The sequence below is a fragment of the Pseudophryne corroboree genome, unplaced genomic scaffold (genome assembly GCF_028390025.1).
Source record: "Pseudophryne corroboree isolate aPseCor3 unplaced genomic scaffold, aPseCor3.hap2 scaffold_611, whole genome shotgun sequence".
Taxonomy (NCBI): domain Eukaryota; kingdom Metazoa; phylum Chordata; class Amphibia; order Anura; family Myobatrachidae; genus Pseudophryne; species Pseudophryne corroboree.
The window spans coordinates 199056-216953 of record NW_026970207.1 but is presented as its reverse complement, the minus strand read 5'-3'; the positions used below and the strand labels follow the sequence as shown (position 1 = coordinate 216953).

The 17898-nt window shown below is 47.5% G+C and overlaps 13 non-coding genes and 2 pseudogenes across 13 annotated transcripts; 13 read left to right on the top strand and 2 right to left on the bottom strand.

Moving 5' to 3' along the window:
- The first annotated feature begins 6596 nt into the window (after positions 1 to 6596).
- On the top strand, positions 6597 to 6759 carry LOC135035718 (U1 spliceosomal RNA). The gene has a single exon (XR_010230692.1). It is a non-coding gene; the product is annotated as a U1 spliceosomal RNA (small nuclear RNA).
- Positions 6760 to 7388: 629 nt separating this feature from the next.
- On the top strand, positions 7389 to 7552 carry LOC135035768 (U1 spliceosomal RNA). Its single transcript, XR_010230731.1, has one exon. It is a non-coding gene; the product is annotated as a U1 spliceosomal RNA (small nuclear RNA).
- Positions 7553 to 7704: 152 nt separating this feature from the next.
- Positions 7705 to 7867, top strand: LOC135035742 (U1 spliceosomal RNA). The gene has a single exon (XR_010230706.1). It is a non-coding gene; the product is annotated as a U1 spliceosomal RNA (small nuclear RNA).
- Positions 7868 to 8538: 671 nt separating this feature from the next.
- On the top strand, positions 8539 to 8702 carry LOC135035761 (U1 spliceosomal RNA). The gene has a single exon (XR_010230724.1). It is a non-coding gene; the product is annotated as a U1 spliceosomal RNA (small nuclear RNA).
- A 152-nt stretch (positions 8703 to 8854) lies between these two features.
- Positions 8855 to 9017, top strand: LOC135035788 (U1 spliceosomal RNA). The gene has a single exon (XR_010230750.1). It is a non-coding gene; the product is annotated as a U1 spliceosomal RNA (small nuclear RNA).
- Positions 9018 to 9688: 671 nt separating this feature from the next.
- LOC135035749 (U1 spliceosomal RNA) lies at positions 9689 to 9852 on the top strand. Its single transcript, XR_010230712.1, has one exon. It is a non-coding gene; the product is annotated as a U1 spliceosomal RNA (small nuclear RNA).
- Positions 9853 to 10004: 152 nt separating this feature from the next.
- On the top strand, positions 10005 to 10167 carry LOC135035725 (U1 spliceosomal RNA). Its single transcript, XR_010230699.1, has one exon. It is a non-coding gene; the product is annotated as a U1 spliceosomal RNA (small nuclear RNA).
- A 671-nt stretch (positions 10168 to 10838) lies between these two features.
- LOC135035775 (U1 spliceosomal RNA) lies at positions 10839 to 11002 on the top strand. Its single transcript, XR_010230737.1, has one exon. It is a non-coding gene; the product is annotated as a U1 spliceosomal RNA (small nuclear RNA).
- A 152-nt stretch (positions 11003 to 11154) lies between these two features.
- On the top strand, positions 11155 to 11317 carry LOC135035715 (U1 spliceosomal RNA). Its single transcript, XR_010230689.1, has one exon. It is a non-coding gene; the product is annotated as a U1 spliceosomal RNA (small nuclear RNA).
- A 671-nt stretch (positions 11318 to 11988) lies between these two features.
- Positions 11989 to 12152, top strand: LOC135035755 (U1 spliceosomal RNA). Its single transcript, XR_010230718.1, has one exon. It is a non-coding gene; the product is annotated as a U1 spliceosomal RNA (small nuclear RNA).
- A 152-nt stretch (positions 12153 to 12304) lies between these two features.
- Positions 12305 to 12467, top strand: LOC135035711 (U1 spliceosomal RNA). The gene has a single exon (XR_010230685.1). It is a non-coding gene; the product is annotated as a U1 spliceosomal RNA (small nuclear RNA).
- Positions 12468 to 13129: 662 nt separating this feature from the next.
- Positions 13130 to 13293, top strand: LOC135035721 (U1 spliceosomal RNA). The gene has a single exon (XR_010230695.1). It is a non-coding gene; the product is annotated as a U1 spliceosomal RNA (small nuclear RNA).
- Positions 13294 to 13445: 152 nt separating this feature from the next.
- Positions 13446 to 13587, top strand: LOC135035731 (U1 spliceosomal RNA; annotated as a pseudogene).
- A 2610-nt stretch (positions 13588 to 16197) lies between these two features.
- On the bottom strand, positions 16198 to 16339 carry LOC135035737 (U1 spliceosomal RNA; annotated as a pseudogene).
- Positions 16340 to 16491: 152 nt separating this feature from the next.
- LOC135035782 (U1 spliceosomal RNA) lies at positions 16492 to 16655 on the bottom strand. The gene has a single exon (XR_010230744.1). It is a non-coding gene; the product is annotated as a U1 spliceosomal RNA (small nuclear RNA).
- Between the last annotated feature and the right edge of the window lie 1243 nt (positions 16656 to 17898).

Genomic DNA, 17898 nt, shown 5'->3' with positions numbered 1-17898 from the left:
GTCCGGAAAAACACTGGAGGGACCCGGCGTTTTGTGGGAGGATTTGTGACGTCACCTCAATGGCTGAGTAAGTGCTGAGCTGTGCAGCTCTTGTGCACATGTGATCACACACCTGCACAGCAAATTTTCCCTTCCGCTGTAGGCGACAACTACCTGATTACAGGGATGCAAAAAACACACCCTAGCGATCAGGTCTGAATTACCCACAATGTGCATATTTGCAGAGCAACAAGCTACAGGGAGCCTTCCACCCCCCCACCCCTTTCCCATGGGAAGGGGGGGGGGTTGTTTGGGTTAGCTGGACATTCCCCAAAAAAGTGACTGTCCTGCAAAAATTGGGATAGTTGGGAGGTATGTTCAAATACATTTATTGTTTTGCATGCAGGGTAAATACTGGCTTCTTTGACATTTAGCCACAAATGCTGCACAGCTGAATTACAGTATTACACTGCAATTAACAGTTATGCTAGGACATTCCCCCTCCCAAATCTACCTCTCTCTGCATGTTACATCTGTCCCACAGTGGCGTGCGGTGAGGTCAGTGGCTAGTGAGGCACTACAGCCATAATGTCCGCCGAATCCTGCCGATGACCCTTAGCCAATGCCCGCTACTGCCTCTGAGCCGATACCCGCTGCCACCGCCAATGGCTTACAAACTCGCCCACAATCAACTGACCCAGCCCTCCACCACTAATTTCTATCTCAGTCCGATGCCGCCAATGCCCGCTGCCTGCCTGCTCATTGTTCTCGTTATATATTATAAATTTTTAAAGAAAAAAAAAATGAGTGTTTGGGACTGGGAAGGGTGAGGGAGGAGGACATGAATGCAATTTTGTTGTCCAGGGCTTCCATTAACTTAAAGGAGAAGGGTCTGAATGGGTTAAAAAAATGCGTGAGGTCCCCCCTCCTTAGTATAACCAGCCTCGGGCTCTTTGAGCCGGTCCTGGTTATTTAAATACTGGGGGAAAAATTGGACAGGGGTTCCCCGTATTTAGACAACCAGCACCGGGCTCTTAGACCGGTCCAGGTTCCAAAAATACGTGGGACAATAGATGTAGGGGTCCCCCATATTTTTAAAACCAGCACCGGGCTCCACTAGCCAGAGAGATAATGCCACAGCCGGGGGACACTTTTATGTAGGTCCCTGCGGCCCTGGCATTACCCCTCCAACTAGTCACCCCTGGCCGGGGTTCCCTGGAGGAGTGGGGACCCCTTAAATCAAGAGGTTCCTCCCCTCGAGGCACCCAAGGGCCAGGGGTGAAGCCCGAGGCTGTCCCCAGCACCCCTGGGTGGTGGGTGCCGGGCTGATAGCCATGTGTGTAAAAAAAGAATATTGTTTTTTCGTTGTGGAACTACAAGGCCCAGCAAGCCTCCCCCGCTTGCTGGTACTTGGAGAACCTCAAGTACCAGCAGGCGGGGAAATAACGGGCTTGCTGGTACCTGTAGTTCTACAACAACACAAAATACCCAAATAAAAACACAAACACACACAGCGTGACAGTAAAATTATTGAGACAGGCTGTAGCATGTGGGTGCATGTAACCCTATAAAAGTGATGGATTGGGTGACTATTACAATACCCACTGTTGCTGTCTGAAAAATGATGGATTTATAGATTGCTCTGCCGAGACATGTTTTTTTCTAAAATGCACCACAGGTATGGATGGATAGTATACTTGACGACACAGAGGTAGGTAGAGCAGTGGCCTACTGTACCGTACTGCTATATATTATATTATTTATTATTATTATTATCCTTTATTTATATGGCGCCACAAGGGTTCCGCAGTGCCCAATTACAGAGTACATAAACAAATAATCAAACAGGAAAACAGCAACTTACAGTTGACGACAATATAGGACAAGTACAGGGTAAATAAACATAGCTACATCAGCAGATGACACTGGAATAAGTATCAGGTGGCAGAAGACTGCTGGATTTGGTGCAGCTGAAGATTATTAAAGTAAGAAAAGAGTAAGCACATGAGGGAAGAGGGCCCTGCTCGTGAGAGCTTACATTCTAAAAGGGAGGGGTAGACAGACAGGGGTGAGACAGATGGGGTACATAGAGAGCATGGAACAGAGGTTTAGGATGAGATTTGGCTGGGTTTGGTGAAGAAGTGGGTCTTGAGAGCCCGTTTGAAGTTTTGTAGAGAGGTGGAGAGTCTGAGGGGGAGAGGTAGGGAATTCCAGAGAAGTGGTGCAGCACGTGAAAAATCTTGGAGGTAGGAGTGGGAGGAAGTAATCCGTAGGCAGGAGAGTCGGTGTGCATTAGCAGAGCGAAGAGGACGGGTGGGAGTGTAAAGCGAGATAAGATCAGAGATGTAGATGGGAGAGGAGTGGGTGAGGGCTTTGTAAGCAAGTGTGAGAAGCTTGAAATGGATTCTGAAAGGGAAGGGGAGCCAGTGAAGGACTAGTAAGAGAGGAGAGGTGGACGTAGTGCGTTTGGTGAGGAAAATGAGCCGGGCAGCAGCATTGAGGATAGATTGGAGTGGAGAGAGGTATTTGTCAGGAATGCCAGTCAGGAAGAGATTACAGCAGTCCAGTCTGGAGATGACCAGTGAGTGGATAAGAGTCTTAGTAGCATCCTGGGTCAGAAAAAGTCTGATCCTGGAAATATTTTTTAGATGAAAACGGCAGGTTTGTGAGAGGTGCTGAATGTGTGGTTTGAAGGAGAGGGAGGAGTCAAGGATTACTCCAAGACAGCGCGCTTGGGGGGTAGAGGAGATAGTAGTGCCATCAATAGATAATGAGATTGTAGGAGGTGAGATTATGCGGGAGGGAGGGAAGATGATCAGCTCGGTCTTAGACATGTTAAGTTTAAGAAAGCGCTGGGACATCCAGGAAGAGATAGCAGAGAGACAGTTGAAGATACGAGTGAGGAGAGTAGGGGAGAGGTCTGGAGAGGAAAGATAGATTTGAGTGTCATCAGCATAGAGATGATATTGGAAACCAAAAGAACTAATGAGCTTACCTAGTGAGGACGTATAGAGAGAGAAGAGAAGAGGACCAAGGACAGAACCTTGGGGTACCCCTACAGTTAGTGGAAGTGAGGGGGAGGTGGAGTCATGAGAGGAGACAGAGAATGAACGGTCAGAAAGGTAGGACGACAACCAAGAGAGGGCAGTGTTACGCAGACCAATGGAGTGAAGGATTTGCAGTAGGAGAGGATGGTCCACAGTGTCAAAAGCAGCAGAGAGATCAAGTAGAATAAGTAGAGAGTAGTGTCCCTTAGATTTAGCAGCATGGAGGTCATTGCATACTTTTGTAAGGGCAGTTTCAGTGGAGTGGAGAGGACGGAAGCCAGACTGGAATGGGTCAAGCAGTGAGTGTGAGGAAAGAAAGGAAGTAAGGCGGTTGTAGACAATACGCTCAAGGAGTTTGGAGGCAAAAGGGAGGAGAGAGATGGGTCGGTAGTTGGAGAGAGTGTTTGGATCAAGGGTAGGTTTTTTAAGAATAGGAGAGATGAGAGCGTGCTTGAAGGCAGAGGGGACAGTGCCTGATGAGAGGGAGAGATTGAGAAGGTGGGAAAGATGGGAACAAGCAGAAGAAGAGAGGTGGCAAAGGAGGCGGGAGGGGATAGGGTCAAGTGGGGAGGTGGTGAGGGGACAGGAATGAATGAGGGCCATGACTTCCTCTCCAGATGCATGGGAGAAAGATGACAGAGTTGGTGCGAGGGATGGGGAGGGTTGGTAAGGGATGGGAGAAGGCTGGTTACTGATAGTCTGGTGTGATGTGATGTCCTGACGTATGGAGTCAATTTTGGATGTGAAGTAAGTGGCAAAGTCAAGAGCAGAGAGTGAGGAAGGGAGACGAGGTGGAGGTGGGCAGAGGAGTGAGTTGAGAGTGGCAAAGAGGCGCCGGGGGTTGGAAGACTGGGAGGAGATGAGGTTCTTGAAGTATGACTGTTTAGCAAGAGAAAGGGCAGCACTGAAGGATGAGAGCATAAGTTTGAAATGGAGGAAGTCTGCCTTAGAGCGTGATTTCCTCCAGTGTCGCTCAGCAGTACATGAGCATTTTTGCAGATATCTGGTGCATTTGGTGTGCCAGGGTTGAGGTGTTAATTTGCAAGGGTGAATAGTGGTTGGTGGAGCAACAGAGTCAAGAGCAGAAGTAAGGGAAGCATTGTATGTGGAAGTGGCTTGTTCAGGGCATGAGAGAGAGAGAATAGGAGAGAGAAGTGAGTCAAACAGGGAGGAAAGGAATGTGGTGTCAATAGCTTCAATGTTACGCTTAGTGATGGTAGCCTTAGGAGGTAGAGATGGGGAAGTCGAGAGAGATAGGTTGAAGGAGAGCAGGTGGTGGTCAGAGAGGGGAAATGGGGAGTTGGAAAAATCAGAAATATCACAGCGGTGAGTGAAGACCAGATCCAGTGAGCTCCCATTCACATGGGAGGGTGAGGAGGTCCACTGGGAGAGACCAAGTGAAGAGGTGAGGTTAAGGAGTTTAGAGGCAGGGGATTGTGTGGGGATGTCAATAGGGATGTTGAAATCGCCTAGGATAATGGTGGGAATGTCAGAAGAGAGGAAGTGAGGAAGCCAGTAAGCAAAGTTGTCGATGAATTTGGAAGCAGTGCCAGGGGGGCGGTAAATGACAGCTACTCTAAGATGGACTGGTTGGAAGAGGCATATGGCGTGGACCTCAAATGTAGAGAATATAAGGGATGGTTCTGGTGGTATGAGTTGGTAGGAGTAACTAGAAGGTAAAAGGACCCCAACACCACCCCCATGGCGACCCCCAGGTCGGGGTGTGTGTGTGAATGTAAGGCCCCCAGCAGAGAGAGCAGCAGCAGAAGTAGTGTCAGAGGGCATAATCCAAGTTTCAGTAATGGCTAGTAGGTGTAGGGAGTTGGAAATGAAAAGGTCATGAGTGGGGACCAGTTTGTTACAAACAGATCTGGCATTCCAGAGGGCACAGGATAGGGGGTATGAGTTTGTGGGAGAGATGTGAATTAGATTTTCAAGGTATGAAATGAGTCAAAAGCGTAGATAAAGTGGGTGCAGAAATGTATTTGGAGTGTAAGAAATGAAAGGATTGTGAGAGGTTTAAGAAGCAATGGTAATTATGTTAGATGTTTTAAGTGTTTGCAGGTAAAATTGCATTGGTGCAGCTGTGCTTAAAAAACAAAATTACAATAATACAGATACAGGCATTTGTAGGTGAAATGGATGGTTTATGAAATGTCCAAGTAAGGTAGTTCTGTGCTATGTAATCAGATGCAACAATCAGGAGGTGAGTGATCTGAGGAGTAAGTGACTCACATTTGTTATTAGTTCTTCAGTTTTCTTTGTTTTGTTAGATTGGTGTGCTTCTGTTTTCCTTCTTTTTCACTTCGATTGAACGCTGACTGAACACTGCTGTTATGTGTCAATTTTATCACGCTTTGATAAAAATGCACGCTTAGATCAATAAATGCACAGCCAAATGGCTTTGCACAGCCTACACCATTGGACTTAAGTAGAAGACTATTACAAGTGAAACCAATAATTGAAATCTGTAACCACACCCCACCCCCTCAAATGCCAGGCAATAAATTACCTTAAAAACAACAACCAGGCATTCCACAAAGATTAAACTGGGTCTATATCATTCAAAACTTTAAAAAAGTACTTAAAAATCACATACTATGCAATAATGTTTCAATTTGCATTACCCAGCAGAATTAGCTTTGCATATATAGATATAGTGCAGCAGAATATATTGGTGGTTGTAGTCAATTGTAATTACCTGTAGGTGACAAGAAGAGAAGAAACGTCAATTCACAATCAATATCAGCTGAAGATAAATTAACGCTGATTGAACGCTGCTGTTATGTGTCAATTTTATCACGCTTTGATAAAAATGCACGCTTGGATCAATAAATGCACAGCCAAACGGCTTTGCACAGCCTACACCATTGGACTTAAGTAGAAGACTATTACAAGTGAAACCAATAATTGAAATCTGTAACCACACCCCACCCCCTCAAATGCCAGGCAATAAATTACCTTAAAAACAACAACCAGGCATTCCACAAAGATTAAACTGGGTCTATATCATTCAAAACTTTAAAAAAGTACTTAAAAATCACATACTATGCAATAATGTTTCAATTTGCATTACCCAGCAGAATTAGCTTTGCATATATAGATACAGTGCAGCAGAATATATTGGTGGTTGTAGTCAATTGTAATTACTCAGCAGAATTAGCTTTTCATATATAGATATAGTGCAGCAGAATATATTGGTGGTTGTAGTCAATTGTAATTACCCAGCAGAATTAGCTTTGCAAATATAGATATAGTGCAGCAGAATATATTGGTGGTTGTAGAAAATGCGAATGCCTCTGCCTGTCAATCAGTAGAGGGCGTACCTTCGCAGGTATATCGCGATCATGAGCCATGTCTCCCATTTTTGTCATTATAGGTGCTCTGTGAGCTGCTGGCCATGCCCCAGCCCCTCTGTCTCCCGTGAATAGAGATTGAGGCTTATTCAGACCAGATCGTTTCAATTTATTTTCACCCAGCGGGCAATTTGGTTTGCACTGCACATGCGTATGCGCCACAATGCGCAGGGGGGTACCCGAGCAGCGACCCTCCCCAGCTCTAGCCCAACTCCTACTTACCTGCCAGGTGAGATACTATGATCATGTAGGTGCTTCTCCCAGGGCAAGGCTCACCCATTGCACTCTGGGTGTGCTGCCCCTGTGATTTCCCCAAATGTTGGAAACTTGACTGCATAATTTGTGTTTCCCCTGGTCGGCTCTCGTATAATTCAGATCTCTTTGTCTCAGGTCTCTCTCCAGCCTAGTTTGCTGTCTGTTTCCACTTCTCTTTTCTTGAGCCGCTCCCTTCTATGCCTTCCAACACACAATGCAAACTTCAGGTAGTGCTGCAGGGCCCTCACCCTTTTAACTGCCTCACAGAGCAGCTCTGGAGCTGTTACAGTGCCCAGCTGCTGCAGAGAAATCAGCTTGAATGCTTCAGGGGCTGGGGCATTGCCAACATGAGCCCCACACCGAAGGAGGGTGGGGGTGTTTAATGCGAACTAAGGGTCATCCAAGCGCTGCAAAAGGCCGCCATGCCCTGCATACCCCTTTTCTCTTTTCATATGCAGATGAGGGTTCCAGCCAACTTTGGCCCACTGCTTGGATGACATCACCATATGCAAATCCATCTGCTGTAGGCCTTCCCCCAGGAATGCTTGCACTAGTTGTTGCATTTGGTTTGTTGTTTGGGGGTGCTTCAGTATTAGGCAGCCTTCTGCCCTCCCATGTTCATCTGAAAATATGTGTTCTCCCTGCAGTTGTTGTCCCCAGATGAGAGTTCCCTTGTGCTGCCTCAGTTGAATCTCCTTTACTTGACAGAGATGTGCCTGAGCAGCGGCCCTCCCCAGCCCTATCTCAAATCATACTTATTTTGCATAGGAGATACCATGGTCAAGAAGATTGTTCTCCCAGGGTGAGGGTCATTCATTGCATTCTGGGTATGCTGACCCCTGTGATTTCCCCAAATGTGGGAAACTTGGCTGCATTATTTGTAGTAGTGGGGGACTGTGTTTGTGCTTTCCTCTGGTCAGCTCTGGTAAAAGTCAGATTTTTTTGTCTCATTTCTTCCTCTAGCCTTATTCTTCTTTTGAGAGTTCCCTTGTGCTGCCTCAGTTGGATCTCCTTCACTTGACAGAAGGGTGCTTGAGCAGCGACCCTCCCCAGCTATAGCCCAACTCCTACTTACCTGCCAGGTTAGATACTATGATCATGAAGCTGCTTCTCCCAGGGCAAGGCTCACCCATTGCACTCTGGGTGTGCTGCTCCTGCGATTTCCCCAAATGTGGGACACTTGACTGCATAATTTGTGTTTCCCCTGGTCGGCTCTCGTATAATTCAGATCTCTTTGTCTCAGGTCTCTCTCCAGCCTAGTTTGCTGTCTGTTTCCACTTCTCTTTTCTTGAGCCGCTCCCTTCTATGCCCTTGCGCACTATCCTGACTTCTCCCGTCTGCTTACTTTGTGCCTTCCAATGCACAATGCGAACTACAGGTAGTGCTGCAGGACCCACACCCTTTTACTTGCCTTACAGAGCAGCTCTGGAGCTGTTACAGTGCCCAGCTGCTGCAAGAAATCAGCTTGAATGCTTCAGGGGCTGGGGCATTGCCAACATGAGCCCCACACCGAAGGAGGGTGGGGGTGTTTAATGCGAACTAAGGGTCATCCAAGCGCCACAAAAGGCCGCCATGCCCTGCATACCCCTTTTCTCTTTTCATATGCAGATGAGGGTTCCAGCCAACTTTGGCCCACTGCTTGGATGACATCACTGTATGCAAATCCGTCTTCTGCAGACCTTCCCCCAGGAATGCTTGTACTAGTTGTTGCATTTGGTTTGTTGTTTGGGGGTGCTTCAGTATTAGGCAGCCTTCTGCCCTCCCATGTTCATTTGAAAATATGTGTTCTCCCTGCAGTTGTTGTCCCCAGATGAGAGTTCCCTTGTGCTGCCTCAGTTGAATCTCCTTTACTTGACAGAGATATGCCTGAGCAGCGGCCCTCCCCAGCCCTATCCCAAATCATACTTATTTTGCATAGGAGTTACCATGGTCATGAAGATTGTTCTCCCAGGGTGAGGTTCATTCATTGCATTCTGGGTATGCTGACCCCTGTGATTTCCCCAAATGTGGGAAACTCGACTGCATTATTTGTGGTAGTGGGGGACTGTGTTTGTGCTTTCCTCTGGTCAGCTCTGGTAAAAGTCAGATTTCTTTGTCTCAGATCTTCCTCTAGCCTTGTTCTTCTTTCGAGAGTTCCCTTGTGCTGCCTCAGTTGGATCTCCTTCACTTGACAGGGGGGTGCCCGAGCAGCGACCCTCCCCAGCTCTAGCCCAACTCCTACTTACCTGCCAGGTGAGATACTATGATCAGGAAGGTGCTTCTCCCAGGGCAAGGCTCACCCATTGCACTCTGGGTGTGCTGCTCCTGCGATTTCCCCAAATGTGGGACACTTGACTGCATAATTTGTGTTTCCTCTGGTCGGCTCTCGTATAATTCAGATCTCTTTGTCTCAGGTCTCTCTCCAGCCTAGTTTGCTGTCTGTTTCCACTTCTCTTTTCTTGAGCCGCTCCCTTCTATGCCCTTGCGCACTATCCTGACTTCTCCCGTCTGCTTACTTTGTGCCTTCCAACGCACAATGCGAACTACAGGTAGTGCTGCAGGGCCCACACCCTTTTAGTTGCCTTACAGAGCAGCTCTGGAGCTGTTACAGTGCCCAGCTGCTGCAAGAAATCAGCTGGAATGCTTCAGGGGCTGGGGCATTGCCAACATGAGCCCCACACCGAAGGAGGGTGGGGGTGTTTAATGCGAACTAAGGGTCATCCAAGCGCAGCAAAAGGCCGCCATGCCCTGCATACCCCTTTTCTCTTTTCATATGCAGATGAGGGTTCCAGCCAACTTTGGCCCACTGCTTGGATGACATCACTGTATGCAAATCCGTCTTCTGCAGACCTTCCCCCAGGAATGCTTGTACTAGTTGTTGCATTTGGTTTGTTGTTTGGGGGTGCTTCAGTATTAGGCAGCCTTCTGCCCTCCCATGTTCATTTGAAAATATGTGTTCTCCCTGCAGTTGTTGTCCCCAGATGAGAGTTCCCTTGTGCTGCCTCAGTTGAATCTTCTTTACTTGACAGATATATGCCTGAGCAGCGGCCCTCCCCAGCCCTATCCCAAATCATACTTATTTTGCATAGGAGATACCATGGTCATGAAGATTGTTCTCCCAGGGTGAGGTTCATTCATTGCATTCTGGGTATGCTGACCCCTGTGATTTCCCCAAATGTGGGAAACTCGACTGCATTATTTGTGATAGTGGGGGACTGTGTTTGTGCTTTCCTCTGGTCAGCTCTGGTAAAAGTCAGATTTCTTTGTCTCAGATCTTCCTCTAGCCTTGTTCTTCTTTCGAGAGTTCCCTTGTGCTGCCTCAGTTGGATCTCCTTCACTTGACTGGGGGGTGCCCGAGCAGCGACCCTCCCCAGCTCTAGCCCAACTCCTACTTACCTGCCAGGTGAGATACTATGATCAGGAAGTTGCTACTCCCAGTGCAAGGCTCACCCATTGCACTCTGGGTGTGCTGCTCCTGCGATTTCCCCAAATGTGGGAAACTTGACTGCATAATTTGTGTTTCCCCTGGTCGGCTCTCGTATAATTCAGATCTCTTTGTCTCAGGTCTCTCTCCAGCCTAGTTTGCTGTCTGTTTCCACTTCTCTTTTCTTGAGCCGCTCCCTTCTATGCCCTTGCGCACTATCCTGACTTCTCCCGTCTGCTTACTTTGTGCTTTCCAATGCACAATGCAAACTACAGGTAGTGCTGCAGGGCCCACACCCTTTTACTTGCCTTACAGAGCAGCTCTGGGGATGTTACAGTGCCCAGCTGCTGCAAGAAATCAGCTTGAATGCTTCAGGGGCTGGGGCATAGCCAACATGAGCCCCACACCGAAGGAGGGTGGAGGTGTTTAATGCGAACTAGGGGTCATCCAAGCGCCGCAAAAGGCCGCCATGCCCTGCACGCACCTTTTCTCTTTTCATATGCAGACGAGGGTTGAAGCCAACTTTGACCCACTGCTTGGATGGCATTACCATATGCAAATCAATCTGCTGCAGGCCTTCCCCCAGGAATGCTTGCACTAGTTGTTGCATTTGGTTTGTTGTTTGGGGGTGCTTCAGTATTAGGCAGCCTTCTGCCCTCCCATGTTCATCTGAAAATATGTGTTCTCCCTGCAGTTGTTGTCCCCAGATGAGAGTTCCCTTGTGCTGCCTCAGTTGAATCTCCTTTACTTGACAGAGATGTGCCTGAGCAGCGGACCTCCCTAGCCCTATCTCAAATCATACTTATTTTGCATAGGAGATACCATGGTCAAGAAGATTGTTCCCCCAGGGTGAGGGTCATTCATTGCATTCTGGGTATGCTGACCCCTGTGATTTCCCCAAATGTGGGAAACTTGACTGCATTATTTGTAGTAGTGGGGGACTGTGTTTGTGCTTTCCTCTGGTCAGCTCTGGTAAAAGTCAGATTTCTTTGTCTCATTTCTTCCTCTAGCCTTATTCTTCTTTTGAGAGTTCCCTTGTGCTGCCTCAGTTGGATCTCCTTCACTTGACAGAGGGGTGCTTGAGCAGCGACCCTCCCCAGCTATAGCCCAACTCCTACTTACCTGCCAGGTGAGATACTATGATCATGAAGGTGCTTCTCCCAGGGCAAGGCTCACCCATTGCACTCTGGGTGTGCTGCTCCTGCGATTTCCCCAAATGTGTGACACTTGACTGCATAATTTGTGTTTCCCCTGGTCGGCTCTCGTATAATTCAGATCTCTTTGTCTCAGGTCTCTCTCCAGCCTAGTTTGCTGTCTGTTTCCACTTCTCTTTTCTTGAGCCGCTCCCTTCTATGCCCTTGCGCACTATCCTGACTTCTCCCGTCTGCTTACTTTGTGCCTTCCAATGCACAATGCGAACTACAGGTAGTGCTGCAGGACCCACACCCTTTAACTTGCCTTACAGAGCAGCTATGGAGCTGTTACAGTGCCCAGATGCTGCAAGAAATCAGCTTGAATGCTTCAGGGGCTGGGGCATTGCCAACATGAGCCCCACACCGAAGGAGGGTGGGGGTGTTTAATGCGAACTAAGGGTCATCCAAGCGCCGCAAAAGGCCGCCATGCCCTGCATACCCCTTTTCTCTTTTCATATGCAGATGAGGGTTCCAGCCAACTTTGGCCCACTGCTTGGATGACATCACTGTATGCAAATCCGTCTTCTGCAGACCTTCCCCCAGGAATGCTTGTACTAGTTGTTGCATTTGGTTTGTTGTTTGGGGGTGCTTCAGTATTAGGCAGCCTTCTGCCCTCCCATGTTCATTTGAAAATATGTGTTCTCCCTGCAGTTGTTGTCCCCAGATGAGAGTTCCCTTGTGTTGCCTCAGTTGAATCTCCTTTACTTGACAGAGATGTGCCTGAGCAGCGGCCCTCCCCAGCCCTATCCCAAATCATACTTATTTTGCATAGGAGATACCATGGTCATGAAAATTGTTCTCCCAGGGTGAGGTTCATTCATTGCATTCTGGGTATGCTGACCCCTGTGATTTCCCCAAATGTGGGAAACTCGACTGCATTATTTGTGGTAGTGGGGGACTGTGTTTGTGCTTTCCTCTGGTCAGCTCTGGTAAAAGTCAGATTTCTTTGTCTCAGATCTTCCTCTAGCCTTGTTCTTCTTTCGAGAGTTCCCTTGTGCTGCCTCAGTTGGATCTCCTTCACTTGACAGGGGGGTGCCCGAGCAGCGACCCTCCCCAGCTCTAGCCCAACTCCTACTTACCTGCCAGGTGAGATACTATGATCATGAAGGTGCTTCTCCCAGGGCAAGGCTCACCCATTGCACTCTGGGTGTGCTGCCCCTGTGATTTCCCCAAATGTGGGAAACTTGACTGCATAATTTGTGTTTCCACTGGTCGGCTTTCATATAATTCAGATCTCTTTGTCTAAGGTCTCTCTCCAGCCTAGTTTGCTGTCTGTTTCCACTTCTTTTTTTTTGAGCCCCTCCCTTCTATACCCTTGTGCACTATCCTGACTTCTCCTGTCTGCTTACTTTGTGCCTTCCAATGCACAATGCAAACTACAGGTAGTGCTGCATGGCCCACAACCTGTTACTTGCCTTACAGAGCAGCTCTGGAGCTGTTACAGTGCCAAGCTGCTGCAAGAAATCAGCTTGAATGCTGGGGCATTGCCAACATGAGCCCCACACCGAAGGAGGGTGGGGGTGTTTAATGCGAACTAAGGGTCATCCAAGCGCCGCAAAAGGCCGCCATGCCCTGCATACCCCTTTTCTCTTTTCATATGCAGATGAGGGTTCCAGCCAACTTTGGCCCACTGCTTGGATGACATCACTGTATGCAAATCCGTCTTCTGCAGACCTTCCCCCAGGAATGCTTGTACTAGTTGTTGCATTTGGTTTGTTGTTTGGGGGTGCTTCAGTATTAGGCAGCCTTCTGCCCTCCCATGTTCATTTGAAAATATGTATTCTCCCTGCAGTTGTTGTCCCCAGATGAGAGTTCCCTTGTGCTGCCTCAGTTGAATCTCCTTTACTTGACAGAGATATGCCTGAGCAGCGGCCCTCCCCAGCCCTATCCCAAATCATACTTATTTTGCATAGGAGATACCATGGTCATGAAGATTGTTCTCCCAGGGTGAGGTTCATTCATTGCATTCTGGGTATGCTGACCCCTGTGATTTCCCCAAATGTGGGAAACTCGACTGCATTATTTGTGGTAGTGGGGGACTGTGTTTGTGCTTTCCTCTGGTCAGCTCTGGTAAAAGTCAGATTTCTTTGTCTCAGATCTTCCTCTAGCCTTGTTCTTCTTTCGAGAGTTCCCTTGTGCTGCCTCAGTTGGATCTCCTTCACTTGACAGGGGGGTGCCCGAGCAGCGACCCTCCCCAGCTCTAGCCCAACTCCTACTTACCTGCCAGGTGAGATACTATGATCATGTAGGTGCTTCTCCCAGGGCAAGGCTCACCCATTGCACTCTGGGTGTGCTGCCCCTTTGAATTCCCCAAATGTGGGAAACTTGACTGCATAATTTGTGTTTCCCCTGGTCGGCTCTCATATAATTCAGATCTCTTTGTCTCAGGTCTCTCTCCTGCCTAGTTTGCTGACTGTTTCCACTTCTCTTTTCTTGAGCCGCTCCCTTCTATGCCCTTGCGCACTACCCTGACTTCTCCCGTCTGCTTACTTTGTGCCTTCCAACGCACAATGCGAACTACAGGTAGTGCTGCAGGGCCCACACCCTTTTAGTTGCCTTACAGAGCAGCTCTGGAGCTGTTACAGTGCCCAGCTGCTGCAAGAAATCAGCTTGAATGCTTCAGGGGCTGGGGCATGGCCAACATGAGCCCCACACCGAAGGAGGGTGGGGGTGTTTAATGCGAACTAGGGGTCATCCAAGCGCAGCAAAAGGCCGCCATGCCCTGCATACCCCTTTTCTCTTTTCATATGCAGATAAGGGTTCCAGCCAACTTTGGCCCACTGCTTGGATGACATCACCGTATGCAATTCCATCTTCTGCAGACCTTCCCCAAGGAATGCTTGTACTAGTTGTTGCATTTGGTTTGTTGTTTGGGGGTGCTTCAGTATTAGGCAGCCTTCTGCCCTCCCATGTTCATCTGAAAATATGTGTTCTCCCTGCAGTTGTTGTCCCCAGATGAGAGTTCCCTTGTGCTGCCTCAGTTGAATCTCCTTTACTTGACAAGGGAGGCATTTTGGATTTTTTCTTTGGGTACCCCTACACCTGATGGTCTGATTGAGAGCATCGAACTGAACAACATTGGCAGTCTCTGAAGATTTTATCTATTGATTTACCTAATATATTATTTATTGAATATCCATTTATTGTATGTTTAATAAATAAACAAAATTATTAGAAGTAGCTATTTTGGGAACAGCATTCCTCTTAGTATGAAACTGTATAATCCTGTTGTGTGTGTTCCTTTAAAGTTCTTTAGTAAAATCCACTAGTAATGATGAACATCAGATTTCTTCCTCCATCCTCTTTTTACACTTTCTCTTGGTTCTATATATATATATATTTTTTATTTTTTTATTTTTTTTCCCTCCTTCTCCCAAAAGGCCCCCCTCCCTCCCCCCCCCCCTCCCTGTTTTAAATTTTTACATCTTTAAATCTTTAAATCTTCGAATCCTTAAATTGTCTGTTTAATAATTATTCTTTCTTCAATTCTTTTTGTTGTTTAAGCAGCAATGTAATTATTCCAGGGGTTAAAATAATGAAATATAGAAATAATATTAACAAAAATTAAAGGTAAAAATGAATTGATAGAATGATCCCATTAAAAGTAAATAAATAATATGGATGTTAAGCTGAGCGGGTTGGATTCGAACATGGGACTCGCTGCATAGAGTGCAGGTGATGTTTCCCCTGCGCCACAAGAGCTGCTTTAGTAGTGTGTTGGATTTATGTTACCCTAAAAGGTTTTATATAAGTAAATGGGGATCCTTAGTGCTGGGTCTCTGAATTATGTGTATGTGATTATAGAGATGAGGTATTGATTGAAAGATTAGAGGTTAATCTGTATATAGATTATATATTTTCTGTTATTTTTTAAACCACCTTGTTGCTTATTTTATTATTATTTTTAATCACCATGTTGCTTATTTTTATATTATGAAATGCCTTTATATGTGCAATTGCAATTAGAAAGTTGTTCCATATGTGAGTCATTACATGTATGCATCCAATTAGTACATGTATATATCCAATCAACTAATTAGTAATGCTATTGGTCCGGTGCATTTTAAAAAGAGCCTGCTAGGCTGCTGATGTATCCTCTGACGAAACCGCTCTTGGATAACAGCGGAGAAACGCGTAAGGAAGGTGACTACCAGACACTCTGATTGCTGAGATATAAGCCCATTCATGAACGAGCTACATCACGGCGGACGTCTGATGTAAAGACAGCGGTGAAGGGGAAAAAGCAATTTGAGACCGAGCAAAAGGAGGTCTCTACCCCACGGCAGGGAGGAATATCCCGACCGCGAGTGCCAATAAGATCCAGCCACGGTTAACGACTGAGGCAGCATAAGGAAACTCTCATCTGGGGACAACAACTGCAGGGAGAACACATATTTTCAGATGAACATGGGAGGGCAGAAGGCTGCCTAATACTGAAGCACCCCCAAACAACAAACCAAATGCAACAACTAGTGCAAGCATTCCTGGGGGAAGGCCTGCAGCAGATGGATTTGCATATGGTGATGTCATCCAAGCAGTGGGTCAAAGTTGGCGTCAACCCTCGTCTGCATATGAAAAGAGAAAAGGGGCGTGCAGGGCATGGCGGCCTTTTGCGGCGCTTGGATGACCCCTAGTTCACATTAAACACCTCCACCCTCCTTCGGTGTGGGGCTCATGTTGGCTATGCCCCAGCCCCTGAAGCATTCAAGCTGATTTCTTGCAGCAGCTGGGCACTGTAACAGCTCCAGAGCTGCTCTGTAAGGCAAGTAAAAGGGCGTGGGCCCTGCAGCACTACCTGTAGTTTGTATTGTGCGTTGGAAGGCACAAAGTAAGCAGACTGGAGAAGTCAGGATAGTGAGCAAGGGCATAGAAGGGAGTGGCTCAAGAAAAGAGAAGTGGAAACAGACAGCAAACTAGGCTGGAGAGAGACCTGAGACAAAGAGATCTATATTATACGAGAGCCGACCAGGGGAAACACAAATTATGCAGTCAAGTGTCCAACATTTGGGGAAACCGCAGGAGCAGCACACCCAGAGTGCAATGGGTGAGCCTTGCCCTGGGAGAAGCACCTTCATGATCATAGTATCTCACCTGGCAGGTAAGTAGGAGTTGGGCTAGAGCTGGGGAGGGTCGCTGCTCGGGCACCCCCCTGTCAAGTGAAGGAGATCCAACTGAGGCAGCACAAGGGAACTCTCGAAAGAAGAACAAGGCTAGAGGAAGATCTGAGATAAAGAAATCTGACTTTTACCAGAGCTGACCAGAGGAAAGCACAAACACAGTACCTCACTACCACAAATAATGCAGTCCAGTTTCCCACATTTGGGGAAATCACAGGGATCAGCATACCCAGAATGCAATGAATGAACCTCACCCTGGGAGAACAATCTTCATGACCATGGTATCTCCTATGCAAAATAAGTATGATTTGAGATAGGGCTGGGGAGGGCTGCTGCTCAGGCACATCTCTGTCAAGAATTTATAAAGTCTATACATATATATAACCAAATGTCAATATATATATATATATAGAACCCAGCGCTCCTATCAAAACTTATCTATTTCACCAATTTGTTGCTTATTTAATCTTTATACATCTATTAATTTTTACCATATATTATAAAATACTCTAGGGCAGGGGTGTCAAACCCATTGGCCGCATGCCGCCCCCAATGCATCATTTTGTGGCCCACAGGCCGGGGTCCGACAGGGGTCCTTTTGTGGCCCGATCACCTTGCTTAGAGCGAGGGCAGGAGAGTGCAGCCAGAGTCTTTGCTTTCTATGTGCGGCACCATCTTCCCGAAGAGATCACCGGGAAGATAGTGCCCCTTCCACTGGCTACAGCACAGGTATACTGGGGTGGGGTAGCAAACTGGGGGCCCCAATGGGCCCCTCCAGCAGTCCCTCTACCAAAACACGTCTTTTGGTGGTTTTGCGGTGTTGTTATAACTACATGGTGACGATACTGTAGCACAGAGATTTTCAACCATTTACAACTCACGTCACACAGAACAAGATTTAAATATTGACAAGGCACACTGAAATATAATGGTGATGCATGGTGCAGTATCGTGTCCTAGGATGTCATGTCGCAGCTTCTCCATAGGTAACGCCTGAACAGGCCCGGTGACAGGGGGGACAAAGGGGACACTTGTTCAGGGCTCCAAGTATTAAGAACAGAAATAATGGGGCCACAGTGCCAATATTGCTTTTTAAAGTGTATCCACCAACTGCTCAATTTAAGCAGGAAAACAATTAACAGGCCAACTAAACCCTCCCCCCTCCTTTTACCCCATCACTTTGTCCAGTCCCTGTGGTCCATACTGTATTGCCATTATTATGCATGTTGCTGTGCTGGCCCTTTTCTGAATGTCCCTGCCACCGCCACCGAAGAGCTGGATAGCCCAGTATGAAAACCACCTGCCGGCCTCACTGACGGTCCGAGTCAAAGGCTCCATTTTTTTTTAAAGATCCCTCTGCCAAGTTAAGGGGGGGTTGAGGGGGCCCCAGAGATATCAGTGTACTGGGCCCCGAGATTTCTGTTGCTGACCCTGACCCTCAGGGGCGTATCTACCCCTTGGCCAGGATGGCACTTGCCAGGGGCACCATCCAGCTGTGCCAACCGTGGCTAAGGGATAGAGTTCTGCTGTCTCAAAAGGGCGCTATGG